Below are 16331 nucleotides of genomic sequence, written 5' to 3' on the forward strand. Positions count from 1 at the left end.
TAGTGAGCTTTTTATTAGGACATTTTGGTCACCAAATACCTAGAGGATGGTTACTTTCGAATTTAGAAAGAAATGTCACTTTACAAAAAGTTCAAGGGGGAAAATCTTCTCTTCCTAATGGGGCACTTTTTATCTGTTTGCCCAGCTGTTTGCACAAGTGAGTTCCAATTCAGCTAAAACAACCACAGTTTCCACCTTAGTCAGAATTCCCAGTGCTTTGATTCCTCAGGCCAATGCTTCACCGTCTGGTGAATTTGGATGATTGAATGAGACAGACTGAACCTGCCAATGTGGACATTTCAGCACCATTTGGCAAGGTTAATAGTTTTACCAAAGGAGCAATAACTACATTACCTACTTTGTAACCCAACCAACAGCCAAGTAGGAAAATTACTTTTCAAAGACTACTTTCTAAGTCAACAGTCTCTCATTCTTAAGAAGACACCTCATTCTGAGACATACACAGGTGTCAATTGCACACATTCCCTCAGTCTGATTATGCTAAAATTACTCTTTAAAGTTTGAAGTGCGCTGAGGTTTTTTTTTTGGAAGGGGAAGGTGAGAGAGGTAACCTCACACAATGAATGATCATATGTAGGTATCTGCTGTAAGGTAAGTGGGACAGTGACTTGGTTAACTTCAACTAACCAAAAAAACTAAATAAAATTTATATTTACCTTGGGGCAAATATATTCTTACTTATCTACTTTTTATTTTATTCCTTTCATTAACTACTAGGTAGTAGGCATTAGTGACACAAATTCAAATATGATATGTCTGATTGCAAAGACTGGACGTTCTAGTAAATTGGGTAGATGAATAAGTCAGTTGTTTCGGTGTAGCATGATTAACACAATTAGTAAAATAACGCTACTTTTTGACGGATTCTGAACCTGATAAAAGGGGTAAAAGAAAGAATATATATAGAAAACGTCCCTTTAGTTTTGTTTAATTAGTCACAAAAAATAGTTTTTATCCCATGAGGATAGATATACCAAAAGCAAGTAAGGAAGAAAGGAGAAAAATACAAGGTGTCGACATTTATTTTGTAATATTTTTTCTGTACCACTTTGGAAAAATGGTAGATTCTTAGTCATTATTGTTTTTTAATACACAGAAAAGTAACCCAATAGGCTAAGGAACTTAACAAGACTCATTTCCCTTCTTTTTGTTCTTTGCTTATTTTCATGAAAATTCATGGAGATGATTTGCTTGCATTCCGTTGCTCTTTAAAGTAAGAAGTGATGGTATGAAGTGCTCTTGGTGGAAGATGAGCTAGGCTCAATTCCAGGGCTCTGAAAGTGTGGTCTCTGGATTAGAGAATCAGCATCATCCGGGAGCTTGTGAGAAGTACAGATTCACAGACCCCATCCCAGATCTATTGAATTAGAAACTCTGCGGACAGCAATCTGTATTTCAACAAGCTGTATGGGTATTCTGGTGAATACTCAAGTTTGAGAACCATTACTCTTTTAAAATTCAGTGCATTGACAATAAAATTAATGGGCCCAATGTCATTTTAAAGACATTTACAGATATTCAATACAGTATGGAGAAAAGAAACTTCACTCAAAATTCTGTTAAGTTTCCTATCATGAGACTTTTACACATATTTTGGTCTGTGAACAAATTCTGTTAATTAGGGTTTTTGAGAACTATTTCTGCAGACATGTGAGGTAAAATGTTGTATCTGGAATACTACTAACTTCTGAAAGTCAATTATGTGTCTTTAAATCTAACCAATATATTTAGAGATTTAAAATCAAAGATGAGTTGTTTTCCAACATTTTATTATAAAAAATTTTAAACATACAAAAAACATAAATTGTGCAGAGCACATCTATAAGGTAGCAACCAAAAGTCAATGATTCCTGTCTTACTCATCAATCATATACATTTCATCTCTCCATCCCTCTGTCCACCATTCAATTCATCTTAATTTTTAATTAATTTTCATGTCAACTGAATTTCAGTAACCTTCACCCCAAACACTTCAGTATGCATGCCATTAACTAAAGTTTAATATTTATTTATATTTTTCTTTTGATGTAAAATTTAGGTACAGTGAAATACATAAATCTTAACTATACATTACTGTTTTCCCCACATGCCATACATCTATGTAACCCAAGCCTTTATCAAGATTTATAATATCATCATCAACCCAGAAAATTTCCTCATGCCCCTCCCCAGTTCATTCCCACAACATCCTCCCAGGAACTATTGTTCTTAATTTTACTATCATAGATTAGTTTGCCTGTTCTAGACTCTTTGATTAAATAAAATCACACGGTATGTAGTGTTTTATGTAAGGTTTCTTGCACTTAAAATGTCTTGACGATATATGTTTTGTTGCATGCATCAGTAGCTTTTTGTTGCTATTTTCACAGTGGTATTCACATAGTTATTAAAGCCAACATTTTTGCATCTTCCAGTTGTCTTCATAATCAGCCTCTTCTGATTGTACTATTTTTTAAATGTTGATCATATTATAATAAAATTTTTCCAAGAAAAAGTGAAATTATATATGTTTATTTCTAAATTTCCAGATTATTTACTTATATAATGCTATTTACCAGGGAAACAAAACTATCAGCTCTTCTATATAGACAATTACTACACTTCACTAAATTCTTAATAGTAAATACAGATAAAACCATGTAATGATTTCATCTTCACTGAAAAGCTAAGTACTGGACACTGACACTCAAGGTCTCTGACACCTTTCCCACTCACTCCCAGCTGATAGAATGCCAGACATGAGCCTCTTTTGACAATGAAGTATAATATTGACTTTCTTATGTTAAAGAATGATTTTCATGAAGATGAAAGTAGGTAAGTTTAATTGTCTTTACTTTTAAAATCCTGTCCTTACAATTCTCAGAGTGATCAGGTATCAAAAAATAGAAAATATATCATTCAAATTAATATTACTCTGAGTAATTTTCCAAAAGGACTGATACTTCTTTTTCTTTTCTTCTCTTGATAACTCCAATTTGGGTACTCATTAAATTCCGTTGACCGAATAGAGGTTGTTTAATCAGAATGATTATTTACAGGACAAAGCAGAAAATGTTACTTCTACCAATACTAAAACATCCTAAAATAAAAGATTACATATTTCTACTGTGAAACATTGTTCCAGGGAGCAAATTGAAAATACTCTTGATAAAAAATGAAAATTTTGCCATCTTGTAAAAACATTGTCAAAAAATCACACAGTTTTCTTAAATAAATCTGTTTTTTTTTTTTTTTTAAGTTTTGCAAATAAAAACATGAGATGAAACTGGAACCAATGGTTTTATCCACCATCTTTGTTTAGACATTTGGCATCTTCATGAATTATTTGTAATTTGCTTAGTTCATAAATACCCTGTACTGATGGTATATAGTTGTTCATTTGGAGATTTCACAGCATCAAAAGTCTTCCATGGACTGGAGGGAAATGGCCAAACTATCTTGAGAATGTGGCCAAGTGGCCTTGTATACTAAGGTGAGTGGCCATGAGATGTCAGGAGGCTCTAAGAAAGGACATTTGTTCTCAACTCCACTGTGGGCATCTCATATTATTAATAATATGTTGTGGAAGAAAGAGGAGGGGTTCTGACATCAACTTGGCCTTTAATTGTGTTTGAGGTCAGCTGTCCTCTCTAAGCCTCATTTTTCTGCTCTGTAAAATGCTTTGAGGAATCCCAGATTCATTCTCAATCTAATACTCAAGAATGTCTCTAACATCTCATCCAGAAAAAATACTATCTTCCTATTAAAGTGTAAGAAAATCCAAATAAATCAGAAAATAATTTTTTAAGAAAACACTAATAATTTCCAGATAATTTTTTCATAGGACTCCCAAACTGCACTTCAAATATAAAAAAGGAACAAATATTTTCATGAGCATATGGAAAAAATATATGTGACTGTCACATATAATTTTTAACAGCTTTAGTGAGATATAATTTATAGATCATAAAATTATCCCCTTGTAAGTGTACAGCTCAATAATTTTATAGCTCAAACTCACAGAAGTTACTACATTTATATAATTTACTAAATCTATCATAATCCATATTCAGAACATTTCCATTACTCTAAAACATTCCATTTTACCCATTTATGGTGAATCTCTCTGTTCCCACCCTTAGCTCTAGGCAACCACTGGTCTACTTTCTTGTTTTCTGGTAATTAAATATAAATGGACATACATGACATGTTGTCTTCTGCACCTGGCTTCTTTCACTCAGCATAATTTTTATGAGACTCATCCATCCATATTGTATTACTAGTTCAATCCTTTTAATTGTTAAATAGAATTTTATGAATATATTACATTTTGTTTATTCAGTCCAAATATTTGATGAATATTTGGATTGTTTCCAGTTTTAGCTATGAATAACGCTGCTATAAAATTTCATGTACGAGTCTTTGTGTGAACATATATTTTTATTTTGGGGACGTAAATATGTAGGTGTAAAATTTTTGGGTCATATGGTAAGTTTATGCATAATTTATTAAGAAACTCTCAAACTTCTCCAGTTTTATATTAATTGTAAAGATTGTGAATATTTCTCTTGCTTGAGGACCACTCCAAATTGTGATCATCCAGAAAATGAGCTGTCTTGTTTTATCAATGTCACTAAATATATGTTAGATAACAAAATTAATTATTTTAAGCCCTGAGGTTTCTATCTTTAGTCATTAATGAAGATGAGATTGGCTGGGCATGGTGGCTCATGCCTGTAATCCCAGCACTTTGGGAGGACAAGGTGGGCAGATCACATGAGGTCAGGCATTCGCGATCAGCCTGAGCAACATGGTAAAATCTTGTGTCTACTAAAAATGCAAAAATTAGTCAAGCATAGTGGCACGTGCCTATAATCAGAACTACTCAGGAGGCTGAGGCAGGAGAATCACTTGAACCCGGGAGGCAGAGGCTGAGGTGAGCTGAGATCATGCCACACACTCCAGGTTGGGCAACACAGTGAGACTCTACCTCAAAAAAAAAAAAAAAAAAAAAGATGACATCACTTATTTTGTTAGAATAATTATTTTAAAATATTGTGATTCCAAATTTATCCAGAAAACAAGAAATACACTTTTTGCAAAACAGTACAATGACCATTGACATTCTTAGAAATGAGTTTGAAGGCTGGACGTGGTGGCTCACACCCGTAATCCCAGCACTTTGGGAGGCCACGGTGCGCAGGTCATCTGAGATCAGGAGTTTGAGACCAGCCTGACTAACATGGAAAAACCCCATCTCTACTAAAAATACCAAATTAGCCGGACGCGGTGGTGCATGCCAGCTACTTAGGAGGCTGAGGCAGGAGAATCGCTTGAACCCAGGAGGTGGAGGTTGCGGTGAGCAAGATCATGCCATTGCCCCAGCCTGGGCAACAAGAGCGAAACTCCATTTCAAAAAAAAAAAAAAGAAATGAGTTTGAAGCAGAATAAATTACTGAGTTGTCTTTTCAATCTCCAGTCATTTCCGTTTTAAGAATAGTTTAGTCTATACTAATTAGGTGAATATTTGTTCACCATGAAATTAATCAGTTCTGAAGACATTAACTTTATTTGTACTTAAAATTAAAATGAAATTCCATGTACATTTTGACCTTGTAACCAAATGCTTCAGTTGGGTTTTTCTATGAAAATAAATAGCTATCTTTCCTGACCAGGGATTTATTACTATTTTGACAATATTTGTCATTTTTATAGTAATAATTAAAACATTTTGAATTCCAAAATGTTTTTCAATATTAATAAAATATTGAAATTTTGACTTACACACATATCTGATATATCTCATTACTAACATCTCTGATGGTTTGCTATTAATGTAGTATTTGAGCTTTACTAGGTAAGAAAAAGAAAGTCAAAGTGGCTTGGCATCATTGCCTAGTAGGCTGACATTATTAAAATTTCCTCATCTTGCATAGTGGATGTGACCCAAGTTTAAGACGAGGTACTTAAAATAGAATTTTATAACATTTACCCAATGTTAGCAAAATCTAACTGAATGAATCCATTTGAAAAAAAGTCTTCCTGATTTTAAATTGCAGAAATAAGAAGGAAGGCTGTCTCATAACTTTTTATCAAGCAAATTTTTTTTCTTGTATTTTAAACCTAGGAGCTACAATGAATTGCCCCACTTCACTCAAAACTCTGAACTTGAAAGTGAAGAAATGTGATTGTCCTTTGAGTAGTCCCAATACTGCCCATGGAGAACTGTTCCTTAGACACTGCAAATAAGAATATTGTAATTCCCACTGGTTATACTATTCCCCAGTGTGAAATGAATTAATTTAAATGGTAAGAAAGAGAGCCCAGGAGATAGAATAAGGGACTGGAGTAAGTTGAAGTTGAGATAGTAAACTGTTAGGTGGCAAAAACTATGAAGCTGAGAAAAAACAAAACAAAACAAAAAAAAAACAGATAAAGAATGGAGGATAAGGCAATTTATTGGTAACAGGAATTAGACCCAAGGGAACACTAGAGGGAATCCAAGATTGCAGGGCTGAGGTGCCAAACCTTCAATAGCTCCGTACCTGCTGTGACCTGAAGAGGTCACACATGTCATGGATGGGTAGGAATTAGTCAACTTTTAAGTTTAAGTGTGCATATTGGGTGAAGAGGGAGGGCAGGAACAGCATTTCAGACATAAGGAATAGCATGAGCAAAGGTGCTGAGGGAGGAAGTAGATGGTGGATTTAAAGATCCTAAACAAAGTCAGTGTGGTGGGATATAATGGGTTAAGGAGTATGCAGGGAAGTTATAGAGGACAGGAGGTCAGATCATGCAGAGCCCTTGTAGAACACATTAAAATACATGTTAGAAGCAAAGTTAAATTGTTTTTCCCTACGAAGCTACACCCAAGCCAAACTTCTGAGAAATGAATAATGCAAAATTCAAATCTTAGATGATTAAAAATATGTCCACATGGTAGAAATGTGGCCTCACAAGTTCTTAGCAACAAGCAGCTCAAATGCTCAGAACAAGATTTGATTTCAGTAGGAAAAAAATGCTGTTGTTAAAATGAAAAGTGCCAAACATATTTTACAACTAGATTATAGTTTAAATGGAATTCGATCCATACAGGTCCTTACTGCAAACAGAATGTGTTACTAAAATCAGCTGTTATTAATTCTGTTTTTAGCCAAAAGCTAGATGAAAACAAAGCAATTGCAGTTTAATTGTCACTATTGGCAGAGACAGCCTGGGAATTAAACTGCTTACAACTTACTATATGAATACTTCTGTCTTTCCCAAATCACTCATTTCACTTCCCTCCCAGGCTGGTGGCACATTTTCATCTCCCTTTCCTCTACCCCAGTAATAGTCCCTGCATTGACTTTTTAACTTAAAAAATTATACAAATAATACTGCTTGAGTATCCTTTATCCGAAATGTTTGGGACCAGACATTTTTCAAATTTTAGATTTTTTTAGGATTTTGGAATATTTGCATTATACTGGTTGAGCATCACAAATCCAAACATTCAAAATCCAAAATGCTCTAATGAGCATTTCCTTCAAGTATTTGGGATACTCAACTTGTACGCATTTATTTTAATAAGAAATTTAAGAGAGTTGGGAAAGAGAATATTTTTTAAAAGTTATTCATTTAATATGTAGATAAATCTTCTGTAAACATTTTTGTATGTTCTTCCAGATATTTTTTCCTAGGAATAATATATTACAGTCTACAAAAATAAGGTTACACTCCAAGTGCTGTTCCATAACCTGTATTTTCTTCAATATAAATATAGCTTTATATATTTATTTTTAATGACACTACTATCTTTCAATTAATTCATGGGGAATTTTCCTTGATAGTAGGTAAACTGACCCTATATCATCTCAGTGAGTTAGCACAGTTTAACAATCATCTCAATAAATTCACAATTGAAGTTATTTATTTATTTATTTATTTATTTATTTATTTATTTATTGTTGAGACAGATTCTCTCTCCGTCACCCAGGCTGGAGTGCAGTGGTGCGATCTCGGCTCACTGCAGCTTCTACCTCACAGGCTCAAGCAATTCTCGTGCCTCAGCCTCCCAAGTAGCTGGGACTACAGGTGTACAACACCATGCATGGCTCTTGTTTTTTTTTTTTTTTTGGTATTTTTAGTAGAGACAGAGTTTCGCCATGTTGACCAGGCTGGTCTTGAACTCTTGGCTTCAAGGGATCTGCCCACCTTGGCCTCAAAAGGTGCTGGGATTACAGGTGTGAGCCACCATGCCTGGTCAACAATTCAATTTATTTTGGTGAAATTTGGTATTCGTTTTAGGGATAAGGTATTGCTCTTACAAAGTTTGAGCTCAGTTTTTAAAAGTAACATTTGAGATCTGTTTTATTGAATTCATATGACAATTAGATAAGCTCATTGTATTGTTTGTGAGATTATTGCTAAAATTTTTGGCTATGGAAGCACTGATATTTCCATGACCTTGAGAGTGCTCGTGTGATCCTATAAGGAGTGGTGTTTTGAAGAAGGAGGACTGTATAGTGGAATGTAATGGGCCACAGGGTTTAGAGCTGGAAAATCTGTATTCAAGTCCCAAATTAAACCCACAATTCCCCTTTTGTTCAACTGCTATATGGATAATTCACTTATTATCCAAATGTCACCTTTCCCCCTATAAAGTAGTATTAATCATAGAACTCTCTCAGAGTTGATGGGAAGATTAAGTGAAATAGATTGTGAAAAGCAGTTCCTGAACTGTGCAGCTCAGTAATGGTTGTTTTTGATCCGACTTCATCCATGGGTTCTTTTTGATTTCAGTGTACTTTGAATTTTTAACATTCCTTGTCTTTCAACCAAAAATTCATTCTATATAGATGTTGTTTATATGCAGACTATAAGCTATACAAGGATACTGTCCCTAGCACAATGCCTGGCAGAGAAAGGATATTCAATTAATATGTTTTGAATGAATGAACAAACACATACAATAATTTTTTCAAATGGAAAATATTATGCTTGATAGGAATTAATACTATAATAAGCAAATGCATCTCTTCAAATAAACTGTACTGTACTGGAGGATATAGACTTGTAAGAGTTATTACTCAATGCACTCAACAAATTCTACACAGAGGAGGGAGCCACATGCAGAGGTAATTCAGAGGAGCATTGACTAGTTAGAAGTGGGTGAGTCAGGAATGGTATCACAGAAGAAGTGGCATCTGATCTGGGTCTTGAATGTCAAGAAGGACTTGTCCAGAGAATGGGAAGAAGGAAAATTCAGACTGAGGAAAAGTAAAGATGAATGTTGAGGTGTTGTGATATCTGTGATAATTCATTCTACATGACATTATATAAGGTGTACACTGTCAACATCTCTTTCTGGTCAAACACTCTTTTCATCTACTCTCTTTTAAAAATTAATATGATTGTAAATATCTAATGGCATTTAATATCATTTCCACAAGGAAATATTTCTTCTGAGTGGAGAGTTATTTCTAAGGGCTCTAATTATCATATGCATGTACTTGATCTCTGTGGTGTCCATCCTCATCCAGGCATCTCATAATAGTCATTCATGGTAACGTGACAACCTGTTTTATGGGGCTGAGGCCACGTGCCTAGGGAACATTACATTAATCCCAGCACACTAAAGTCAACTGAGGATAAGATGCACCCAAAACCTCTCTAAAGAACAATGTGAACTAATTGGTAACATTCATCTGCCACATTAATTGCTCACAAGAGAATAACAAAGTATGTATTATTTCCCACACCAGCATTAGAATAATGCCAATGGTTTTAATGATTCTAAAAATATCTGAGATAAGTCTAGTGCAGATTGGAGAATCCCAAGTTTCAGACATTTGTTTGAAGTTCTCATTTCCCATAACTTCTGTGTAGCATTGCAGACCTCTGACCAACCTACTATATCTGCCCTTACTTGTGTATGCATGTGTGTGAGCACCCTTTGCTCCACCTCTCCCTACACCTTGATTTTACTCTGTGACACAGTGGTATCCTAATTCTCATTTTCCATGAAATCCCCATCTCTCTCCATTACTTCTCTTCCTCCTCTGGCCCTCAAAACATGGCAATTCACAAAGGTTCTGTCTTTTGCTCCTTTAGGGAACTCCTTTACAGTTAAGGCTTCAATCATAACTTAGCTGCTAACCATAAGTATCTTAGCTGATTCTGATATCTGAACCTTTATTTCTGAATACTCGTTTGGCTCCAGCCCTACAGGCTTTGTGAGCCACTGACACTTCCGTTCATGCGGTCAGGCTCCAACCATCATTATCTTCCTCAAAACCAGTTTACTTTTCTACCGTCTGTGATGTGTCACAGTCCTAGGCACCCAAGTCACACTTGAAGAGTCAGGTTTTATACACACCTTGATCCAAAACCTGTGTAAAACACGGAGAAGTCCAAATGCAAGGATGCCTATGACTTTGTTTCATTACCATCCTGAGGACTTGGAGCAGTGGTTCTCTTCTGAAAGACTAAAATTCTAATTAAAACGTGAGTTTTCTTCTTTTCCTTCTCCTTGACCACTTTGGTGCAGGTCATCTTGAGCCCAAAATTTTATTATAACAGAAGACATTCTTATGGACAAACCGTATATAGGTTATGGTTTCATTTCATTTAAATTACTTGCAATGAGTTGTAAACAAGTCAATGTTTTCCAGCAATTCCTATCTCACCTTCTTTCTTAGCCCCACCCAACAAGATCACTGTTTATTAACTCCAGTTCACCCCATTTGTACACAGTTGAAGAAAATCCCAGCTCCTCCTGCTAGTATTCTGATCTCTAAGGGGAAAAGGCATTTTTATCTCTTGTCTACAAATAATCCCTTAAATTTTGGCCAGAACTCTCTCCCTTCCAGATCAATTCATCTCAAGAAACATTTTAAGTTCACAATACCTACTGCACAACATAGTGACTATAGTTAATAACAATATAGTTAATAACAATTCAAGTACACTTGAAAATTGCTAAAAGTAGACTTTAAGATACAAAAAAGGTCATGTGAAGCAATTAGCTTTGTTAATTAGCTTGATTTAGCCATTCTACAATGTATACATATTTCAAAACATCATGTTATATACCATAAACACATAGGATTTTTGTTAATTAAAAATAATTAAATAGTAAGAACATGATGTTAGCCTTGTATATGTACTATATACTGCATCTTTAGTACTAGAAAAAAATTAAACACTCTAACTGTAATTGGGTACAAAAACACCATGGAATATGCTATTTGATTTATTAATATGTACACAAAATAGTTATATTTCATTTAAATTAAAAGAAACAAATAGGTATTTTATAATTTAAGAAAACTGTTGTGCTGGCTTCGGCAGCACATATACTAAAGTTGGAAGTATATAGAGAAGATTAGCATGGCTCTTGCGCAAGGATCACACACAAATTTGTGAAGTGTTCGATATTTTCATAAATAAAAGAAAGAATTGTAAATAAGATACATTAAAAAAAGAAAAGTATTTTTAGAGACAGGCTCATCAGCAAAGCACTAAGACACTGAGGACATAAAAACAAAATCATCTCAACTTGGAATTGCTTGTTTCTCTTTTATGTATTCTACATGAAGTTTCTATACCACCTTTCCTTTTATTTCTATAAAATTCCACCTGGCTCCCCTGAGCTGTTGACTTGCTCTATTTTACCCACTCTTTGACTCTCTCTTTGCATTTCTAGCTTCTCAAATTTCATCCTGCATCCTCTTGATGTCATCTTTGATTCTTTTCACTTTTCAAATATACTTCTTTCAAACCCATGTAGGAAGGGCTCATTCCTTTTTGGGTAAATGCATTTCTGGGCTTCAAACACTAGGCAACTTTGTCTCCTGTGCCTACATAATATCCATAGGCTTGGCCTGAAAAGACCAGCCAGTCTTACCCATTTTTATAATTAACAACCTCATTACCTTTCCAGTCCACCCTTCCCACTATTTCTGGGTTAATCACTGTACAATACTACTTTATTATGTTATCTCTTTCCTCTGCCCCTGCTGGACAAAAACAGCACGTGACTCCTTAATGCTCACAGAATAAACGTCAGAATAAGGCTATACTCATAAGTGAAGAAAAAATAGACGATCACAAAATAATGTCATAGGCACAGGCTAAATAGTGTGTATGCAAAAATGAGTAAGATACTACATCACACCTCAGTAGTGAGGGATTCTGATCTCCAAGAGTTAACTTTGACACACGATAAGAGCTATATGCAAAAAATTACATTTACAAAGGAAAACAAGGATTTTTCTGCGGCATGTAAGAAGATACTGTTGGGAACGCTTCTCAGAGAAAGAAACACCATTTTTTTGAACTCAAAGAGATTACCAGACAGTTAGACAGACGACTGTCATACAAAGCAATGCTTTACATTTCTTGAATTTAGAGGGAGTGGATATTATTCTCTAGGCAAAGGTTCATGGAGAAGGTGAGACTTCAGCTTAACTTTGAAAATAAGAGTCAAATAAAAGGCAGGACTTGAAAGAATATTTCAGGTAAAAAATGGTAGTAGTAAGAAGCCCACATTGAACTGCAAAACCTGTACAAAATTTAAAAAAAGCAAATAGACCAGTTTGATTAAATAGAAAGGATCATGCTCATAGATACTTGGAAACTCAGAGTTGGGAAGAACTTAAAAGTAATTGTAACTATTCTCCCTCCCTCTTGGGGCCAGACTGTAGATTAGCTCTTAGGATGAACTGTCTTTCTCGCTCCCAAATACTAGTACATTTAACAAAGGTCCAGATACAGTGACCTCTAGCACTGTATTTCTGGTGCTCATCAGAACAACTCCTCTCAAACACAGCATTTAGAAATATACATGAGATAGTTACCTTTTAATTATTATTAATTTATATATCTTTTAATTATTTAGAAATAATTCAGTGGTCATATGAAAGACTTATTGCTATTTTCTAATGTGGCGTAATAACCCAAAACTTGGAATCAGCAATACAAACAGGAAGCATTAACTTCAGACCAAAAAGACAACAACTCCAATTTTTTCTTCTGGTAAAATTATAAAAAGGACAAAGAAGGCTGGGAGTCATGAAATCTTGGAATTACCCTTTGGATAGAATTTCACTGGCTCACGATCAGTCACGAAATATCAATTTAAGGCTTATTGTCACTTATATGCCCTTCCTTCATACATTTATTTTTAAAATAGCCATTCTCTGGCAGCCTCTCCTCATTCCTTATCCATTTCCTCTATCCTTCGTTGTTACAATTTATTTAAATAAAGTAGCAATAAACTGACTATGTTAAGAATGACAGGTACTTTACAATATGTCTCAGCTATGCCCTTCAAAAACATGTGGAATGAGACCAGCCTAGATCTAAACAGTTCCACAGACCTTTACATCACACACGGATGATCTTGATAGATAATTAGCATGAAAATCTTGTTTGAGTGGCAATGGATTAGTTCATCTGCATTATTACTAATGGGGTGGTGAACGCTTTTCCTCTACATTCTGGGTCCCAACTAAAGCACCAGATAAACTGTCACATAAATCCGCAAGACATAAAAGCACACATGGAAAATGCCTATTAGCAGCTGTCATTATTATCAAGAAACAGCACGTTACCACCAAGCCCAGGGCAAAAGTAAACGTGTTTGTCATCCCTTTAATGTTTTAAATTTTGACTTTTTTTTCTTTATACAGAATCATAAAGCTCAACTGGCAAGGGATTGGGCAGGGAAAGTAAGACATGTCTCTTCTCATAAAATCAGCAAAGGCATTCCATAACCACACAGAGCAGTCAGCACGTGTGTCATCAGGCAGAAGTGGAAGTTTTGATGTTGAGAATCCCAGCTGCATATTTCTAGCATGAGGGGCTTGCTGTCTGCTCAGTAAAAGAGCAGACTGGATCCAAGAAAAGACTGCGGTCCTGTCCCTGATAGAGATCCAAGTACGATACTCCATGCATGTCAGACGGGTGTCTCAATAGCATCATCAGAGCAGGGCAAGGCACAGGGCTGGGTGGACTTTTTAACAAGTGAAGATGAACTTTACTGTCGCAAATGTCTGTGCTGATTCAGTTTCCCTTTACAACATGTTCACTGGGACTTTTTGTTTTTGCCCTGTAAATGATATTGGATGATTTCCATGCATGTAGCAACTATTAAATATAGTGGCAGCCATATTAGATGTTTTACTTATGTGTTTCTCTTCTTCATAAGATTTTAAATTAGATTATTCTCTGCCTGTATCCTCCATTGTTTGGATAATATTGTTATATCTCCCATTTCACAGATGTCTTCTAATTAGAATTCTACCATACAACAAGAAGTAATAGTATTAACAATACTTTACACATGGAATCTTTTGCATCTGTCTACAAATCTGCAAGGAAGGTTGGTATTTCTTTTTCTTAAAATCATTATAAAAATCCAATCACTCATTTATTTAACAAATATTTATTGAGTACCTAGAATATGCAAAGCTCTCTGCCATAAGCTGGAACAAAACAAACAGTGAATAAAAACAAACAAAAACCCGTATTTTCATTGAGTTTACCTTCTAGTGAAAAGAGATAAATAAAGAAATAATAAGTAAAACATATGGTATGTCAGGCCAGGCGCGGGGGCTCACGCCTGTAATCCCAGCATTTTTGGAGGTCGAGGTGGGCAGATCACTGAGGTCAGGAGTTCGAGACCAGCCTGCCCAACATGGTGAAACTCGGTCTCTACAAAAATACAAAAATTAGCCAGGCACGGTGGCAGACACCTGTAATCCCAGCTACTCGGGAGGCTGAGGCAGGGAGAATTGCTTGAACCCGGGAGGTGGAGTTTGTAGTAAGCTGAGATCGCGCCACTGCATTCTAGCCTAGGCAAGAGCAAGACTCAGACTCTGTCTCAAAAAAACAGAAAAACAACACACACACACACACACACACACACACACACACACAAAATATATATGGCATGTCGAATGATGGGGCAGATACCGCCTCTGTTTCTTGATACCTGATTCCCCTATTATTCTGACCACATGAAAATTATATGTTCCCATCTCTTGAAGTTAGTCACAATCATGTAACTAATTCTCACCAGCAGATTGTGCACAAAAGGGACATAAGCCACTTCCAGGTCAATTCATTAAGTTGTTGGTGCCAGACCCTCCAACTCTGTTCTTCCTGTCCTGCAAGGAAGCAACTGACCAGATGGAGCCTGGGTCTTGAGAAACTACAAACAGAGACCCTGGTAAACATGTGATTGAGCAAAATAATATGTTTCTATGTTTTTAAGCCTTTGAGATTTGGAGGTTTGTTGTTGAGACACAATCAAGCCTAACCTAACGAGTACAGGTGGTGATAAATGCTGAGGGGGAAAGTAAAGCAAGGAACCAGGAGGAGTCAGGGTGGGAAGGGGCACAATTTTTGATAGAGAGGGGAGGAGGCTTCACTTTAGAATAAAGCCCTGAAGGAAGTGAAACAGATAATGATAATAACGCACCATTCAGACATTTGGAGGAAGAACATTCTAGTCAGAAGGAATACCAAGTGCAAAGACCCAGAGAAAGGAACATGCCTGGTTACTGTGGCTATAGGAAGATGAGTGAGGAGAAAACAGGAAGAGGTGAAGCTAGAGGTAGCTGGGCCAGATGGATAGGGTCTTAGAGGACATTGAGGGAATTTGGCTTTTATTCTGTGATGGTAAGTTATTAGAGGTTTTTGAGCAGAGAAATGATTAAAATCTGATTTATATTTTTACAGAATTACTTTAGGTGCTGTGTTGAGAATATTCTAAGAGCCAAAAACAGGGAGACTATGTAGGAAACTATAGCAATAATCCAAGTAAGAGATGGTGGTAGTTTCAATCAAGGTGGACGATAATTTGAGTAAGAAAAATAGAGAAAAATTTTCTTGATAAAACTTGAAAGAGCTAAAAATCTTGTCGATGAATCAAAAGAGAAATTTATGAGGAGCTGCAGATGTCTCCAGTATTATTGACCGGAGTAATGGAAAGATAGAGTTGTCTTTAGTTGAGTTGGGAAAGACTACAGGACAGGAAAATATGGGGTAGAGGCATTTAGAAGCTAGGTTTTGAACAGGCGAAACCTGCATGTCTATTAGAAAGCCAAATAGAGACATTAAGTAGGGAGTTAGATAAATGGATCTGAAGTTGAAGGGAGTGGTCAGGGCTAGAGATATAAATTTGGAACTTGTTAGTATTTAGACCGTATTTAAAGTCATAAGACTAGATGAGATCACCAAGGGAGGGAGAGCAGATAGAAGAGATCCAGGAACTCAGTCCTGGGACACTCCAATTTAAGAGACTGGTAAAATGAGAATGAATCAGCAAAGGAGACTTAATA

At 35.7% G+C, this 16331-nt stretch overlaps 1 protein-coding gene and 1 non-coding gene across 22 annotated transcripts in view; one reads left to right on the plus strand and one right to left on the minus strand.

The window, feature by feature from the left end:
* The window catches only part of ABI3BP (ABI family member 3 binding protein), a 260542-nt gene that overhangs the window by 208315 nt on the left and 35896 nt on the right, over positions 1 to 16331 (minus strand). The window lies entirely within an intron of this gene.
* LOC115900840 lies at positions 11319 to 11425 on the plus strand. Its single transcript, XR_004060488.1, has one exon. It is a non-coding gene; the product is annotated as a U6 spliceosomal RNA (small nuclear RNA).

This window comes from Rhinopithecus roxellana, chromosome 1 (genome assembly GCF_007565055.1).
Source record: "Rhinopithecus roxellana isolate Shanxi Qingling chromosome 1, ASM756505v1, whole genome shotgun sequence".
Taxonomy (NCBI): Eukaryota; Metazoa; Chordata; class Mammalia; order Primates; family Cercopithecidae; genus Rhinopithecus; species Rhinopithecus roxellana.